The sequence below is a fragment of the Arachis ipaensis genome, chromosome B05, assembly GCF_000816755.2.
Source record: "Arachis ipaensis cultivar K30076 chromosome B05, Araip1.1, whole genome shotgun sequence".
Lineage (NCBI taxonomy): Eukaryota > Viridiplantae > Streptophyta > Magnoliopsida > Fabales > Fabaceae > Arachis > Arachis ipaensis.
Window position 1 is genome coordinate 95,818,525 of NC_029789.2, and position 17,109 is coordinate 95,835,633.

Here is a 17,109-nt window from a genome sequence, read left to right on the forward strand (position 1 = left end):
CCTTGACAATGGCATTTTTATTGGTTAAGACGATGTTTAAAATCGCCCTTTTTACCGTGTTAAAATGATGTTTCATGTTGTTTAAAATGGTAGTTACAAGCTGCAATTTTTATCGGATGAAAGTGACATTTTTTATCATTTAAAAAGGTAGTTTTAACCGTCATTTTTACCGTGTTAAACAAATAATTTTTTGTTTAAAATTTCACAATAACAAGAAATCATAACCTATAAACAAAATATTACGGAATGTATAAATAAAGTATTGAGAAGTTTAGCAAAAAATCATAACCCATAAGATTCAATGTCTCAGTCATTACAAGAAATTTTATGGATTCAGGTTAGCAATTAAAAAAAAATAGATTGAGAAGTTTGGTACATCACAAAACATTTTAAAGCTACTCCTGCAGGTCACAACATTCTCCATTATAGTTACCGTAGCCGCCAAAACATTAGCTCTTTGCTTTGTCACTTTCTTCACCTTAGACGAGTTTGATCCGAATGAATGTTGCCATTAATTTTGCATCCAGCAATATAGGATCTTTCCAGCAACAAGTACATGTCTTTCTGCCTTTTGTACTCTTTGTATTGAAGGAAAAAGTAACCAAGATAATCAAAATTGATTGGAGACACCTTTGCCTATTCAAATTCCACATTCATAGTCATTATTTCATACACAATCATCATAACATGATGAAGATTAATATATAGTAATTGTACCTGAATTAGAGCCCACAATTCCTAGAAAATGTGTGATGCCAGAGCAGATGCATTTGCATCTGCATATAAAGTCTCTAGATCCTCCCTAGCAACTTGTATTAATAAATCAACATATATGTTCATGCTTAATCCATGTAATATATTTTTATTAATTATGATGACTTAATCAGTTAATCCACTTCACCATGGTAACAAACCTCGTTTGGTCTCTCAGGTTGTAAGTAATGCCTGAAAAAATGGTATTGCTCGTTCCTGTTTGGGTTTAGGGTTTTGTGGAGATATATGCTAGTGAGTAGACATGATGGTAAAAGTAAAGCTTAGCATACTCTGAAATCCACATAACGCTTCTATAACAACTAAGATTAAGCGACCAACTGATAGATCCAAATACACTAACAGCAGATTTTCTCAACCACATCTGTTTGATCATTCTACTGGGGTCCCTCATATAAGCAATGACTTGATTAGTTATATCCTGTTATGAAACAATACATTATGAGTAAAATAACATGCCTCTCATATTGCAAAATCCTCAGTCCACTTTCAGAACCTGACCTGATTAAACGCATGCAATTTGCCTTTAATGGCAGCAGCACCAGTTGTCACTTATGTCATCCTCTACCATTTGTTGATTGACTTGTCTCTAAAAGATGATATTTTACAAGATACAATACAATAATGAACAGAATCATCCAGATAAACATGCATGAAGATTGTATCACAATGTTGTGAGAAAAATTCAAAAAACTAAAACTTGTCAATTATATATGAAAGAAAAAGCTAAGAATCTTAATAATGTATCGAATTGAAAAAATTCATGCCGCACAGAATTAGTATGCACTTAAAAATTACAATAATATCTCTTACGTGTTTGAGAAATCTATGACCATTCTTGATCAAAATTGTCATCCAAATTCGTAGAGACTTTCAAATCTTTTGATGCCCTCTCTAGACCTTCAAGAGAAAGGGAAAACTCTCTTTAAAAAGAACAAGAAAATAAATAAAAAAGCACCTAAAAATTGAAATATTAAGGACAAAAAAATTGAATTATCTTTAAACTAGAAAGGAGTAACCAGCCACCAAGAACTCTTCTTGTTAAGCTCTATTTTTTTGTTTGATTCAGTCATATCAGAACAAATTATTTTGGCTAAAAGAGAGGAATCACCCAAAAATATTTGTACATGATCCGTGCCACTCATTCCTATGACTGTATATTAAGCATAAAATAGATATTTTATCTTCATATGTAAGTTCCAAGTCAAGAAACACACCTCCTCTCAGAGTTCCAATATAGAATCTAAAGTCTCTTTGGAAGAAGCAATCAAATCTGAGTATGATACTCTAACATTTTCATCTGCTTCACAAAATGAAGACTTGACTGGATCCTGCTGACAATATTTCGTGTTATCATCAGTCATAAAACTCAAATATGGTGAATAGCAAATTGCATTAAATGTTAAAATTGGGATAGGAAAAGACTTGAGGTAACCTATTTGAACTTGAAAATGGCTTCTGAAGCAAGAACCTAAGCTCAAGAATTTTATACCAGAGGGCCTTGAAGACAGAAGTCAGTAATGTTAATATAAAACCAAAACAGACTCAAAAGTATATGTACATTTTACTACATGATATTATTATATTAATCATTTCCCTATTAGATGCCTCTGAGTTGTCTTCTGTTCTATGAATGAAAAACCATGTAAATCCTCCATCTAATTCATGCCTGGTACAAAGGTATTTTTTCAAGTGCTCAAAAAGCTAAGGATGAATTGTGAAGTACTCTAAAAAAAACAAATATTTTAAGATGATTGTTCTTTTAAAAATATTATATGCACACTAAAAGTCAATTATTATAGATTTATATATAAATATATATATATATTATTTAATTCATCATTTTCAATACTAGTAAAAATTTAATTATAAATTTTCATTTGATATAGAAATTTAATTACATATTTTTGAACTAAAAGAATTTAATTAAAAAAATAGCTATGGACTAATTAAAAATTGGTTTCTTATTCTTATTAACGAGAAGTGATCATGAAAAAATGTGATTATTCTTTATTCGGGTATAATAATTGATTTTGGCATATAAGACTATTCATCATGATTCTTCTATTAAAATTGGAGACACTTGTAATTAACAAAAAATGCTATAATATTTTACAGAAATAATACAGATATATAATCAAGAAAAACAACTTACCAACTTTGTAGAGCATGTTGAAGAGACTCCCATTGTCCATGTACTCATATGCAAGAAGCTTCTCTTGGCGGGAACAATCGTAAGCAAGAGGTTGCAACACAAATGGATGGTTGACTTGGCTAACTTTTCCAATTAGAAATTAAATAAAAAATTAATAAAATAGTAAAAACTAACAAACAATTAAACTTTATTATATTTATAACTAATCTTTCACTCATCAAAAGATGAATTTTGCATTTTATAAAACTCTTCATTTTGTATTTTAAAAAAAATAATTTTATACCATAAAATTTTTGGATTTGTTTAATTTGGATTTGTTTAATTTTACTAAATATATCTAGAACAGATTTAGAAAAGTTTGGCAATAGCACAAGAAACTCACTTATCTGGTGGACATGCAAGGCTGCCTTTATTATGATGGTGTCTTGTTTGATTAGTTTTTGAAACGAGAATGACAACTTGATTGAGTGAAGATGGAGGTGATAGGTGCATTTGGATACCTATAATAAATTTATTATATATAGCTTAGTTGTTGAGTGTGAAGTATGAAGGTTTATTATTGTTTTTAACTTTCAAAAAACATCCTTAGCTACAACAGATACATAACTTAACAATATTTTTAATTAAAAAACTTAAGCCCCAACTTATGCATATAATTTAATTGCCAAAATCTTCTCATTGAGCTTTCTCCACATGATACAAACATGTATGCCCTATTTTATTTATCCATCAGTAAGTTGTCAAATTATCATGCCTTGATAAAGCATGAGCATGAAAAAGGTGCTTTAGATACACTTCTGGGCATAGCCACCAGCCACAAATAAATATCTGCATGAAAATCTCTCAATCATTGAACAGAACTCAAAATTGACTATTATTTTCCTTCTTGTGATAAAAAAATTATGCATTAAGTGGCCTCAAATCTTCTGGTACTAGACTAAACAAACCTCTGATTTTGCATCCTTGATTGAAGAAGCAATTGCTTCAAATGCGGCATGACCATCTACAAACCATTGGCATGAAATTATCCAACCATACAACTAAAGTTGCATCAATATTCATAATGCTTTAAAAGCTAAGACATAAACACTGGCTCAATATCTCCAGTTAGTCTATCTCCTAACAAACGAATATAAGTGAGAAACACTAGATAGTAACAACTATAAACCAAATAGGGATATTCATATTCCACTTTGGTGGATTAAAATATCAAAGTGGATAGTTATTGAAGGAGAGGAAGCCATACTTGCTGTAAAGAATCAGCTTTCGCCCTGAAAGATGCTTCCAGGAATTCAACAAAGATTTTTCATGTAACATAAGTAGTTTCCAAGAAAGATGAATATGATAGAATGTAAATAATTATAAAGAGATAGATATTTTGTGGTCACCTTCTATGACCAATGATAAACTATAATTTTATGGTTTATTTTGTATTGAATTTGGTGGATTTTGTCAACTTTTCTCTCATTTATTCACTTAAATATCATGGTTTCATGAATTTCTCCTAATTGTACTTAATGGTTAAAAACATGTTTTTTAGGCCTTTAATTAGTCAAATTTAATTCACTTTTGATTCCACTTGATGTCTTGATATGTTTGTTAGTAATTTCAGGATTAAAAGGGCAAGGAATGGATCAAGAAAATGAAGAGAAAAGCATGCAAGGTGGAGAATTCATGAAGAAATGAGGATTTAGTGGATTCAAGGCCATGCGCACGTGTCACCCACGCGTACGCGGGAGATGGAATTTTTCCAAGCGACGCGCACGCGTCAACCACGCGCACGCGTGATGTTGGTCACGTGACCTCATTAAAGTGAATATGCTGGGGGCGATTTTTGAGCTCAAGGAGGCCCAAATCCAACTCATTTCTGATGCTTTTGAACCCAAGGATTGGAAGGGGATAAGTCAAGTAGTCATAATTGAGTTTTCATCATGTTTTAGATATAGAATTCTAGAGAGAGAAGCTCTCTCCTCTCTCTAGGTTTTAGGGTTCTTATTTTGGTTTTTCTCAGATCTAGATCTGAATCTTCCTTCAATTTAGTTTTCCTTTACTTTTATTTGTTCTAGTACTTTAGTCCATTTACTTCTCTTGTTAAATTCTTTAGTTTACCAATTTAGTTTATGAACTCTTTTGTTATTCTCAATTTCCTTTTAATGCAATTTTATCTTTTTGTGTCTTTCTATGTTTACCTTAGTTGCTATTATTAATTTCTTGCTTATGTTAGTTATAGCTTTCATTAATTCTTGCATTTTATGATGTTTGCTTTTATTGCATTTTAGGTGTTTGATGAAATTTTTCTTTTATTTATGAGTTAGATTTTCCTCCTCTTGGCTTGGGTGATCTTGAGTCACCAATGTCCAAGGGATTGATAATTGGTGTCCATTGACACTAGTCTTCACTAATTCAATTAGTGAGTGGCTAGGACTCATGGGTTAGGATTAATGAAGCTCATTTGACTTTTCTTCAATTGTTAGAGGATGACAAAATGGGATTGATCTTTGTAATTATCATATTGTGGTTGGTAACAAGGATAGAAATCCTTAACCATCAACCCTTGCCAAGAATATTTTTTACCGTTTGAATTTATTTGCCTTTATTAATTAATTGTCATTTACTTTCTTGCTATTTACATTTCTTGTCTCTTATTACAAAACTCAAAAATATTTCATAGCCAATAATTGAGCACCAGCTTGCAATTCCTTGAGAGACGACCCAAGGTTTGAATACTTCGGTTTATTTTTATTAGGGTTTGTACTTGTGACATGCAAATTAAACTTGATTGAGGTTTAATTGTTGGTTTGGAACTATACTTGCAATGAAATTATTTTGTGAAAATTCCTAACCGACATTTATCCCTCCATCAAGTTTTTGGCGCCGTTGCCAGGAAATTGCAATGGTATTGTATTATTGTCGGTTATTATATATATGTTAATATTGTGAATAGTTGTTTTTACTTCTTTGTTAGTTTTTGCTAGTTCTAAGATCTTATGTGCTTATTTCTTATTAGTTTTTGTCTTTGTTTTCTCTAGCTACTATGAATTTTCACTACTTTGGCTATGAGTTTGGTTACAACTATGTTGTAGGAAATAAAAATTACAATGAGAACATGCATCAAGGATAGAACAATCAAAGGTGGGAGGAGCCTTAAGCATTTGATCAACCTTCATGGCAACAACCTCCACCAATGTACTATGATCAAGAAACATACCATGATGCATACCAAGACAATGGTTATGGTGGACCTCCTAGTGGTTTTCAACCACAACCACCATATGCCTATGAACTCCCTCCTCAATATAGCCCTCAACCACTATACTCACAAGCCCCATACCACTAAACACCTTTATATGATCCTCATCCATACCTATCATACCAACAACCTTATGAGCCATATGAACCTTACTTAGAACCACCACAATTCCAACACCAATACCCTTAAGAACCACCACCTCGATACCATTATCAAGATGAACCACCTCCTATATATGATGGAGCATGAAGGAGATTTTAGAATCCTAACATGAGAACAAGGAAATGGAGTGTGTTGTGCAACAAGTGGAAGGGATGGAGATTATTGAAGAAGAAGAAGTGGTTGAAGACCTAGGCGAAGTTGAACAAGAGGTGGATTCCAAGCTGAGAACACTTCCACACCAAGTAATGTTGTTGATAATTTTGTGAAAGTTGTTGAACCTTCTTCCATTGAGCTTGAAATTGATGTTGAGGAGGATAATGCGCAACCTCCAAGGCATATTGTGGATGATGAAAGATTGGAAGAAGTTGAGCAAGCGACAAGTTCTACTATTGAAGATGATTCCACACCAACCAATGTGCTAATTGAGATTGTTGAGCCTTCTTCATTGTGTGGTGAATTTGAGGATAAGGAGGACCATGCATAACCTCTAACACATGACTTGAGCATTGAGGAATGTGTAGAAGAAGTTGGTGAACAAGGAATTGAAATTGAAGACGCTTGCCAAGAGGTGGAGGTAGTCAAAGAAGAGCACAAAGGAGTGGAACTTGCAAGATCATTGGGACTGCCCCTTCCTAAGTCGCCATCATCTATTACATTATTCAAGTGGGTAAACCTCTTATCCCTAAGCTTTACTTTCCCACTTGAATATGGTTTGCTTGAAACGGTTGGTCAACTTAGAGCTCTTTGTGGATTGAAGAGTAAGGGAGAGTTGTGTGGTGGTTGGCAAAATGATGTTAGGCTCATTAAGGTTAAACCCTCAAGGCATAGGTCCCATGGTTGGAGGAATGCTAAATTGTATGGATCCAGGAGGATAGTTTGGTGCCCATATGAGAATTCTGAAGTGAGCATACCACCCAGATAGAATCATAACAATCAACTTGAAGACGGGTGTGAAAATAAGGTTTGGGATCCCGGATTACCAAATGTGGATCAATTTTGGGAGCTCCAAACTTGTGGGGAACTTCATCATGTTTGGTGCACTTGGTTGGAAATTCTGACAACCAATGGAAGACCAAGCATTGGTGAAAGTTCAAGGATGAGTTCAACCACATGCCAACTTAATGACACTAAATAAAAGTGCTAGGTGGGAGACACCCCACCATGGTAACATCCTTTCATTTTTCTCTTTTGTATATATTGGTAAATAAGTTAAATTTCATGTTTAGTTTGATTTGTTGATTTTATTTGGTAGTCTAGTATGTTAAATAAGATTTGATGGTATTTTGGTAGCTGTTTAGATGTTTGGAATGATTGGGTTGGTGCTAGAACTTGAAAAATTAAAAACAAAAAAATAGAGCATCCTCCCACACGTACGCGTCACCCACGCGTACGCGTGGCCCCAAGATTTTCAACATGCTAGAATCGTGCAAGCACTGTGTTGCTGCATCCAAAGGTCCAAACAGAGAGTTGCGCGAGTAGGTGCAGGAATTGTGCATCTAGCACAAATTCCTCCAACGTGCACGCATGATGCATCACCCCGTAATTTTTCCATTCCACGCCTACGTGTGCCTGATGCGTACACGTCGCATCCATTGCTGTCAACCCACGCTTACGCGTGACCCACGCGTATGCGTGGGCACCCCTGTTCCACCCACTTTCTTTTCTTCTATTCTCTCCATTTCTTTTCTCCTTTTCTCTTTTCTCCTCTTCTTCCCCCTCTCCAACCATCATCCTTCACCACCATTCACCATTTACCACCATCACCATTAGTTAGTTGGTTAGAATTTTTTGTTTTAGTAGATTAGGTTGTTAGTTTAGGTTATATTTTCATGCTAAGTGTTGGATTATTAATCTTGTTTCCTGTTTATTGTTGCTAATTACTACCTTGATGCTATTTTAGCATCATCATTTTGTAATATTCATTGTTAGATTCTTTGTTGAGGTTATATTTTGTTGCTTGGTATTATATTATTCATGCTTAACATCTGTAAATACCAAGTACTTATGACATTGCCTTTAAGCTTTCTAAATCTTTCGAATTGCATGTTTTGACCACCATGTGATTTGAATTCTTTACTTTGACTAGGCGCATTCCTGATGTTAGATGATGTGCATTTATCTTAATTCATTGTGTTGCTTGATCATATGCATCCATATGTTATGCTTATGCCTTAATGATATGTTAATCCTTAATTGTTTAAATATGTGCTCTACACATACTTGAAACTAGTATTTTTGGTATAATGCTTCTTTTGTGAAATTGGATTGGAAGCTCACCTAGGGACATTTTTTGAAATTCTCCAATCATTGATGACATGTCATCTTGTGCATATTTTCTATGCTTTTTCACACATGAAATTGATGATTAATGCTTAAATATTGAGTGTTTTAGTGCTTAAATAGTATATTGCTTTGATCTTTTGATTTTACAAACTTTGTAGGAAAGAAGTGGAAAAAGAAGTAAAAAAACACAAAATAAACTCAAAAGGAGAAAAGAAGAATTCTGGGGCACGCTTGGAAGTTTGAGCACACTTTGGAGCCTTAGGCCACACTTTTAAAAGCGTGGCCCATGATTAAATCAAGAAAGCATGCTCTGTTTTCCACAATGAGCGCTCCTCGGGCTCAAACGCTACATTCGTTTTGAAAGAGCACCTGCGATATTGAGGCTGGAAAATTCGCCAGCAACGGGTATGGGTAGGTGACGCGTACGCATACATGACGCGTACGCGTGGATGTGGTAATTGTGAAAAATCACGCGAACGCGTGAGTAAAGCACCAGCTTGGAAGTGAAGATTCTAAAGACCACACATACGCGTGGGGAGCGCTCATGTTGCAAGTGCTACGCTCTTTTGGAGAGCGCTGTTATGGATGCGCACGCGTATGGCACGCGTACGCGTGGATGGGCCAAAAAGTAAAATGACACGCAAGCATATGGGACACATACATGTGGGTGTAAAAACACTCCGTTCTCCAAATAAACGCTACGCTCTCCTGGAAGTGCATTTCTGCTCAATTAATTTCATTTTGAGCCCAATCTAACTACAAGAAAGCAAGCCCACTCTGATCACTCAAGCAATGGCACAAGGAGCATCTGGAATAGGATTTTCATATAATTGTAATTTGTTTTGAATTTTATTTCAATTTGTAATTTGGGCAATCCTATATAAAGGCATCAGTTTCATTTCAAAGGGGGCTTCCACAGATAGTAGGAGTAGGAGTAGAATAGAAGGCTGGAGGATTAGAGACTCTAGAGCTCTCTTGGAGGATTAGAGACTCCAGAGAGCTTAGCATAGTTTGATACACTTGTACCTTTATGCACTTTTACATTTCAGTGTATTAAATTCTGTTCACTTTTATTGCAATTTCAATTTCCTGCAATTCTTCTCCTCTGAAATTTTACATTTGAGTTGGCTTTGAGCTGAGTTTACTTTTCATGCAATTTACATTTTCTGCATCTGTTCTTTGAGCAATGATCCTTAATGAATCTTTCTCTCTGTTATTGCTGTTTCGTTTAATTTCCCTGCACCCAAACCCCTTTACATTTGATGCAATTTACTTTTCTTGCTATTTAAGTTTCTGCAATTTACATTCTACACTTTAAATTCATTGCAATTTACATTCTGTTAGCTCAATTCCATTCAATTCATCACTATTAGCTTAACTAGACTAATCACATCACTAAAGTTTCTTAATCCATCAATCCTCATGGGATTGACCTCACTCTAAGTGAGTTTTACTACTTGATGCGACCCGATATACTTGCCGGTGAGTTTGTGTGGAATCATTTTTCCCTCATCAAGTTTTTGGCGCCGTTGCCGGGGATTGATTTAGATCAACAATGATTAAGTGGGTGATAAGTGTAGATGAAGCATTTTCTTTATTTTTGTCATTCAAGTTCTTTAAATTCTCTGTTATCTGCTGAAACAAAGGTGTTTGTGTTATTGCCTTACTAAAAAATTCTTTTCTGTGACATGAGGAATTTCAAAGTTCTTTAGTGATTGTGTTTTAAAAAAATTCAAATGGAGTTTTATTCATCCTGTGATCAAACAAATTTTATGGGATATTATCCACCATCACCAAATGACTATTCTAATGGTGGCTAGAAATATCACCAAGAAATCACAGATTCTGAGCAATCCAATCAATGGGAATATGCTTCAGAGCCACAAGATAAGTAAGACAATTTCATGAGATATTTCCCAACACCACAAAATGATTCATGTTATTATACTAATGGTGGATGGGAATATCAACAAGAAATGATAGAGTATGAACACCTCTGAGAGACACAAAATGAATCCTATTTTGATGAATCTAACAACTACTCATATTGTGACTGGGAGGGTCAAAACTAAAGAGATTCTACTACTCCATATTCTATTCAGCAAGAGACATCATCTCTTGATTATGCTTACAATGAATTCATGCAAGGTTGCTCCCCAATGCCACAAAATGATCCACACTCTGGTGAATTCAACAATGATTCACATTGTGGATGGGGGGATCAAAACTAGAAAGCATTTGACAGTTCATACTCCACTTATCAAGAGCCATCATCACTTGAGCAAACCTTCAATTCATTCATGCAAAATTGTCCAACCCCACCTCTCAGTTTTTCATTTGAAAATCCTTCATCACTTGACTATGCCTCGACACAAAGTTTCCTCCAAGATCCATACAACTCATCTCACCAACCACAAGATTCATTTCACTACACAGAAAACTCATTTCAACATTCACAAAATTCATTCCACAACTCACAAGACTCATTCTATACCCCTCAAAACAACTTCACCACAACACCTACCTATCCACAGAATTTCTCTCAACCCTCATTTTTTGAGCTAGTAACTAAGGATCCCCTTCAAAAGTCTAGAGAATTATTGGAAAGGCAAGAATCCTGGAGAGAACAAGAAATTCTCTTCCAAAAGATGGATGAGCACTTGGAGAAAATAAGGAAACACTTAGAACTGCTAAGCAAGGAAGATAAAGATCAATCTGTCGGTGTAAAGAAGGAAATGGAAGAGTAAGAAGAAGAGGTCCCTGTATCAAGTGAAACTTCAATGGAGAATGAGGTGGTGGAGGTATATGAGCCAAGGATCTCATATCCACAAAGACTACTTGAGGTGACAAAGGAAGATGAAAACTCACAACCCACACAAGAGCTTAAGTCTGTGATTGAAAGATATGAAGAGGAGATGAAGAAATCTTGGGAAGATCAACAAACCTCTTCCATAAAAGTGCTGTTAAACCAGATGTTGAGTGCAAAGAAGGAGGTGGTAGAGGTATTTGAACCCATGACTTTATATCCACAGAAGCTAAGTGAGGTGACAGAGGAACATAAAACTTCACTCCCAAGGGACTCAATGGAACCTCATGAAGGAGAAAGGGAGGAAGACAATCAAGGAAGTCCATACTCAAGTGAGGCAGAATGTTGCATAGAGGAAGGGCTCATTGAACCATCAATTCAAGAGGCTTTTAATGAAGAAAATACTCCAGCAATCACACAGAAACCATGTATTGAAATCAAAGAAGTGAGGCAACTGACAAGAGCACCGAAGAGAGGATTGTGACCAAGCTACAAAGGACAATATTCATGAAGAAGAAAAGGTCAACTGCAAGCAATCCAACCCCTGAACCACCAGCAAGCAAGTTCAATCAAGCAATTAACAAAAGGAAGCTTGCTGGGAAGAGACCAAGAAAGGGGGCACTGACTGGCTCCTCTGTACCCTTGAGGTCATTCCTCTTAACAAACTAGAAGAAGAGGAAAAAAGTTGAGAACAACATGTCAAGCTAATGACACTAAAAAAAGCACTTGTTGGGAGGCAACCGAACCTTAGGTAACATTTCATTTCTCTGCTGTGTTTATTTTCTCTCTTTGCTTTGTTTATTTTTAAATAAAATTAGCATATGATTACATTCTATGTTTGGTATTGCCCTGCAATAATTTGTGTTTAATCTGTCTGGACACTTGCATCAATTTCAAGAAAAAGTGTCACACTAAGTTTGGTGTGCCACTTATTTCTCTATGCAATGTGTCTAGCAATACCACTTGTTTGTACAATCATGATGTCTTTGCCTCCTAAGCCTGCAGTGTTATCTTTGTTTTGGTGAGGCACTTTTTCTTTCTCTTTAGTCATTCCTTTGTTTTTAATACTTGCTTTTATTTTGCTCGTTAATTGTTGTTATTAATACCTCACCAAAAAATCCTTACTTGTGAAAATTCTTTGCTTGGTGATTGTGTTATTAGCATAGAATAGTTTCTTTTATTTAGTTTTAGTTCAAATAAATTGACATATGCTTGCATTCTAAGTTTGGTTTTGATATGTAACAAAAAATTACTCCCAATATCTACTGGATACCTGCATCAATTTCAAGTGAAAGTGTCACACTAAGTTTGGTGTGCCACTTATCTTTTATGCAATGTTTCATGCACACCCTTTTATTTTTGCAATCACAATGTCTATATTTCCTGTGCCTTCATTGTTATTGTTCATCTTGCTTGCTTAAACACATGTACTACTGACATTTCATTGTGTAAGACACTCATGATCCATCATAGACCCCATCACCCCTGTTCTAATTGTTGCTTGAGGATAAGCAAGCATTCTAAGGCTGGTGTAGGAAGGGGAAGAATAGGAGAAAAATAACAAAAATAGTGAAGATGAACTACAAGGTGGTAAAGTTCTTTTTTCTCTTATTTGTTTCCAATACTTTAAATTGTATGATTGTCTTTTATCTTCTCTGTATGCATGTGTGTTGTGAATAAGCATGGTTTAATTGCTAATTGTAACATCTTGCTGTGACATTATGACTACCATCTTGAATTTTGTGAGTTCAAAAGCAATTAAGAATCATGATCATAAACAAACAAGGAATTAAAAGAAGAACTTAGCATAGGCATACAAGTATTGGAAGGTTGGTATGATTAATTGTTGCTTAATTGCATTAGATTTTATTTAATTGAAGTTTTCATCTAGGACATTTTATGAAATTTTTGAAATCATGAAAACCTTGAAGAAGCAATTGTAAATTAAAGCAAGAAAAGCAAAAGGGAAGAATGAGAAACCTGAAGGCTCTGAGTACCAATAACAATTCATTTGTTAAGTACTTGTGGTGTTTATGTATCAGGCAAAAAGCTTGAAAACAAAACACTTAGAGTCAAGGCTAGGCTTAAGTGCAAAAGTACTCCCTCAAAGCTCAAGGCTCTGAGCATCAATGATTAGAGAGTCAAGAAAAGAAACAAATGAGCTTAAAGAAGTCCTCTAATTAAATACTTGTGGTGCTTATGTATCAAGTGGTAATACTTGAAATCAAAGCATTTAGAGTCATATCTTTGTTTTCAACTCATGGGGGAAAGCACCCAAAAAGGAGAAACTAATAAGAGAATCAAAAGCTTATTTCAAGGAAGAAATATAAGGAAAAGATTTCATAAAATGAGCTAGATAGAAGCATCAATCATTTACATTTCTTTTGTGATTGTAGCATGCATAGAAAACTAGCAAACCATGAACATCAACTTGCTATTCTTCTCACCTTTGTTTGTCAAACTTACTGCATGATTCTTTTCTTTCTTGGGGACAAGCAAGGTTTAAGTTTGGTATTGTGATGACATGCCATCTTGTGCATATTTTCTATGCTTTTTCACACAAAAAATTGATGATTAATGCTTAAATATTGAGTGTTTTAGTGCTTAAATAGTATATTGTTTTGATCTTTTGATTTTACAAAATTTGTAGAAAATAAGTGGAAAAAGAAGCAAAAAAGCACAAAATAAGCTCAAAAGGAGAAAAGAAGAATTCCGGGGCACACTTGGAAGTTTGAGCACACTTTGGAGCCTTAGGCCACGCTTTTAAAAGCATGGCCCATGATTAAATCAAGAAAGCATGCTTTGTTTTCCACAATGAGCGCTCTTTGGGCTCAAACGCTACGTTCGTTTTGAAAGAGCGCCTGCGATATTGAGGCTGCAAATTTGCCTACGCGTACGCATCAAATTTGCAAATCTGGAAGACCACGCGTATGCATGCATGACGCGTACGCGTGGATGTGGTAATTGTGAAATAGTACACAAACGCGTGAGTAAAGCGCAAGCTTGGAAGTGAAGATTCTGAAGACCAGGTGTACGCGTAAGGGACGCGTACGCGCGGGGAGCGCTCATGTTGCGAGCGCTACGCTCTTTTGGAGAGCGTTGTTATGGACGCGCACGCATATGGCACGCGTACGCGTGGATGGGCCAAAAAGCAAAATGACGCGCAAGCATATGGGACGCCTACGAATGGGTGTAAAAACGCTCCGTTCTCCAAATGAACGCTATGCTCTCCTGGAAGTACATTTCTGCTCAATTAATTTCATTTTGAGCCCAATTGAACTACAAGCAAGCAAGTTGATGAGAGAACTATTGCGTGGTCTAGAAATTTGCGGATAAATCCTCATTGCAAGTATAGTTTCTAAACCTTCAAAAGTCCTTTCATACAAACGTTTTGGTTGTCACAAGTAACAAACCCCTAAATAAATTGATAACCGAAGTATTCAAACCTCGGGTCGTCTTCTCAAGGAATTGCAGGGAGGTGTTCTTATTATTGGTTATGAGTCTTGTAAATTGGGGGTTTTGGAAAGAAGGAGCAAGTAATGTAAGATAACAAGTCGTTAAAATAATAAATAACAAAGCTCTTGGCAAGGTATAAGAACTGGAAGTCCTATCCTGGTTATCCTTATCAATTGTGATGAGAATTGGATTTTTCTCCCACTTTGTTAACCTCTAACTATGAAGGTAAGTTAAGTGGATGAATTAATTTTTGTTCCTCAGATCCTAGTCTTTCCTTGAGAAAAGTTAGAGTTATTGGAACTCGAATTAATTCTTGAAGAATTCTAATTTTCAATCAACAATGAGTTTGATAACTCAAGTGTCTCCAATGACTCAACCAAAGCCAAGAGGGAAAATTCTAAATTAAATTAAAAGGATCAATATAAATAAAGCAAAGCAATCTTAAATCTGAAATACCTCAAATAATATTAATTAAGAAAATCATAACATGAATGTAGCATAAGCCAAATAGGCAACATAACTAATATAAACATTAAAGTATCTGAAAGTAAGAGATAAATATAAAGTAAAAGAACATTGAGCCTGGGATTGAGAGGCACTCCTAAAACTAAGAGAAATCCTAAATCCTAATCCTAAGAGAGAGGAGAGAACCTCTCTCTCTAAAAACTACATCTAAATCCTATGAAAAGTGAATTATGAAAAGCCTGATTATGAATGAATGCATTTTCCCACTTTATAGCCTCTAATCTATGTGTTCTGGGCTGAAAACTGGGTCAAAAGCAGCCCAGAAATCGCTCCCTGCGATTTCTGTTACGTTCAGGTCGCGGGCAAGTGACGCGGAGGCGTCGTCCACGCATCCGCGTAGATTGAAGTCCGCAGATGCAATGCGGTCGCGTCATTCACGCGTTCGCATCGCCTAACGTCGGAACAGCTATAGCAAATTATAGATCAAATCGAAGCCCCGAACGTTAGCTTTCCAACACAACTGGAACCGCGTCGTTTGGACCTCTGTAGCTAAAGTTATAGCCGTTTGAGTGCGAAGAGGTCAGGCTGGACAGCTTAGCAATTTCTCCAACTTCTTGTATTCCTTCCACTTTTGCATGCTTCCTTTCCATCCTCTGAGCCATTCCTACCCTGTAATCTCTGGAATCACTTAACACACATATCAAGGCATCTAATGGTAATAAGAAAGAATTAATATTAGCAATTTAAAGGCCCAGGAAATATGTTTTTAATCAAAGCACATAATTAGGAAGGCAAATGTAAAACCATGCAAATAGTATGAATAAGTGGGTAAAGAGTTGATAAAAATCACTCAATTGAGTACAAGATAAACCATAAAATAGTGGTTTATCAACCTTCCCGCACTTAAACATTAGCATGTCCTCATGCTAAGCTCAAGAGAAGCTATATAAGGAGTAAAGAGGAATGGTGGAATGTATGAAATGCAACCTATATATGAATGCAACTATATGCTAAGATGTTTCTATCTACTTGGTTAAAAGCAAACAAGTTCTCCAAGACAAACATAAATCAGATTTCACTAATTCAAATCATACAATAAAAAGCAAGTAAACTTGTAAGAAGACAGCTCATGAAAGCAGGGAACATAGAATCAAGCCTTGAACCCTTACAAGTAATGTATATCACTCTAATCTCTCAAGTGTATAGGGTAATCACTCTACTCTTCTCTAGTCATGCTTTCTAAAACTTTGTTCTTCATCTAACCAATCAACAAATATTTAGCATATCAATGCAAACATCATGAGGTCTCTTTAGGGTTGTAATGGGGCTGAGGTAAAGGTAAGGATATATGTATGGCCAAGTGAGCTTTATAAAGTGAATCCTTGATTAGTTTAAGATCTCACCTAACATATACATACTTTATATAATTTTAAAATACTTTACCTAGCTACCCAAATTTTTCCACTTTTGTATTACATGCTCAAGTATCAAACTTATTTTTGAATTTTGTCCCATGTGCATTGATTCTTTTTATTTTGCATTTGGGATAATATTATTTTTCTCTTTTTTTTTTGTATCCCCTTATTTAATTACTTAAATATAAAAAAAATTGAATGTACATGGTAATTTAATTAATTTGAATTCACATGAGCATGCTTCCCAAATTTTCAAATAACTTATTCAATTTAATTGATTATGTAATGAAGACACAAACATAGCTAAGCACATAACATAGAAAACGAAAAACAGAAGAAATAAGAA

At 35.2% G+C, this 17,109-nt stretch overlaps 1 long non-coding RNA gene across 1 annotated transcript in view; it reads right to left on the reverse strand.

Annotated features, from left to right (window-relative positions):
• Positions 1,568-17,109, reverse strand: part of LOC110272224 — a 26,420-nt gene continuing 10,878 nt past the window's right edge. The window contains exons 2-3 of the long non-coding RNA XR_002363270.1: positions 3,745-3,888; positions 1,568-1,579 (exon numbers count right to left, since the gene is read on the reverse strand). This is a non-coding gene — a long non-coding RNA (uncharacterized LOC110272224). The remainder of the gene's footprint in view (positions 1,580-3,744; positions 3,889-17,109) is intronic.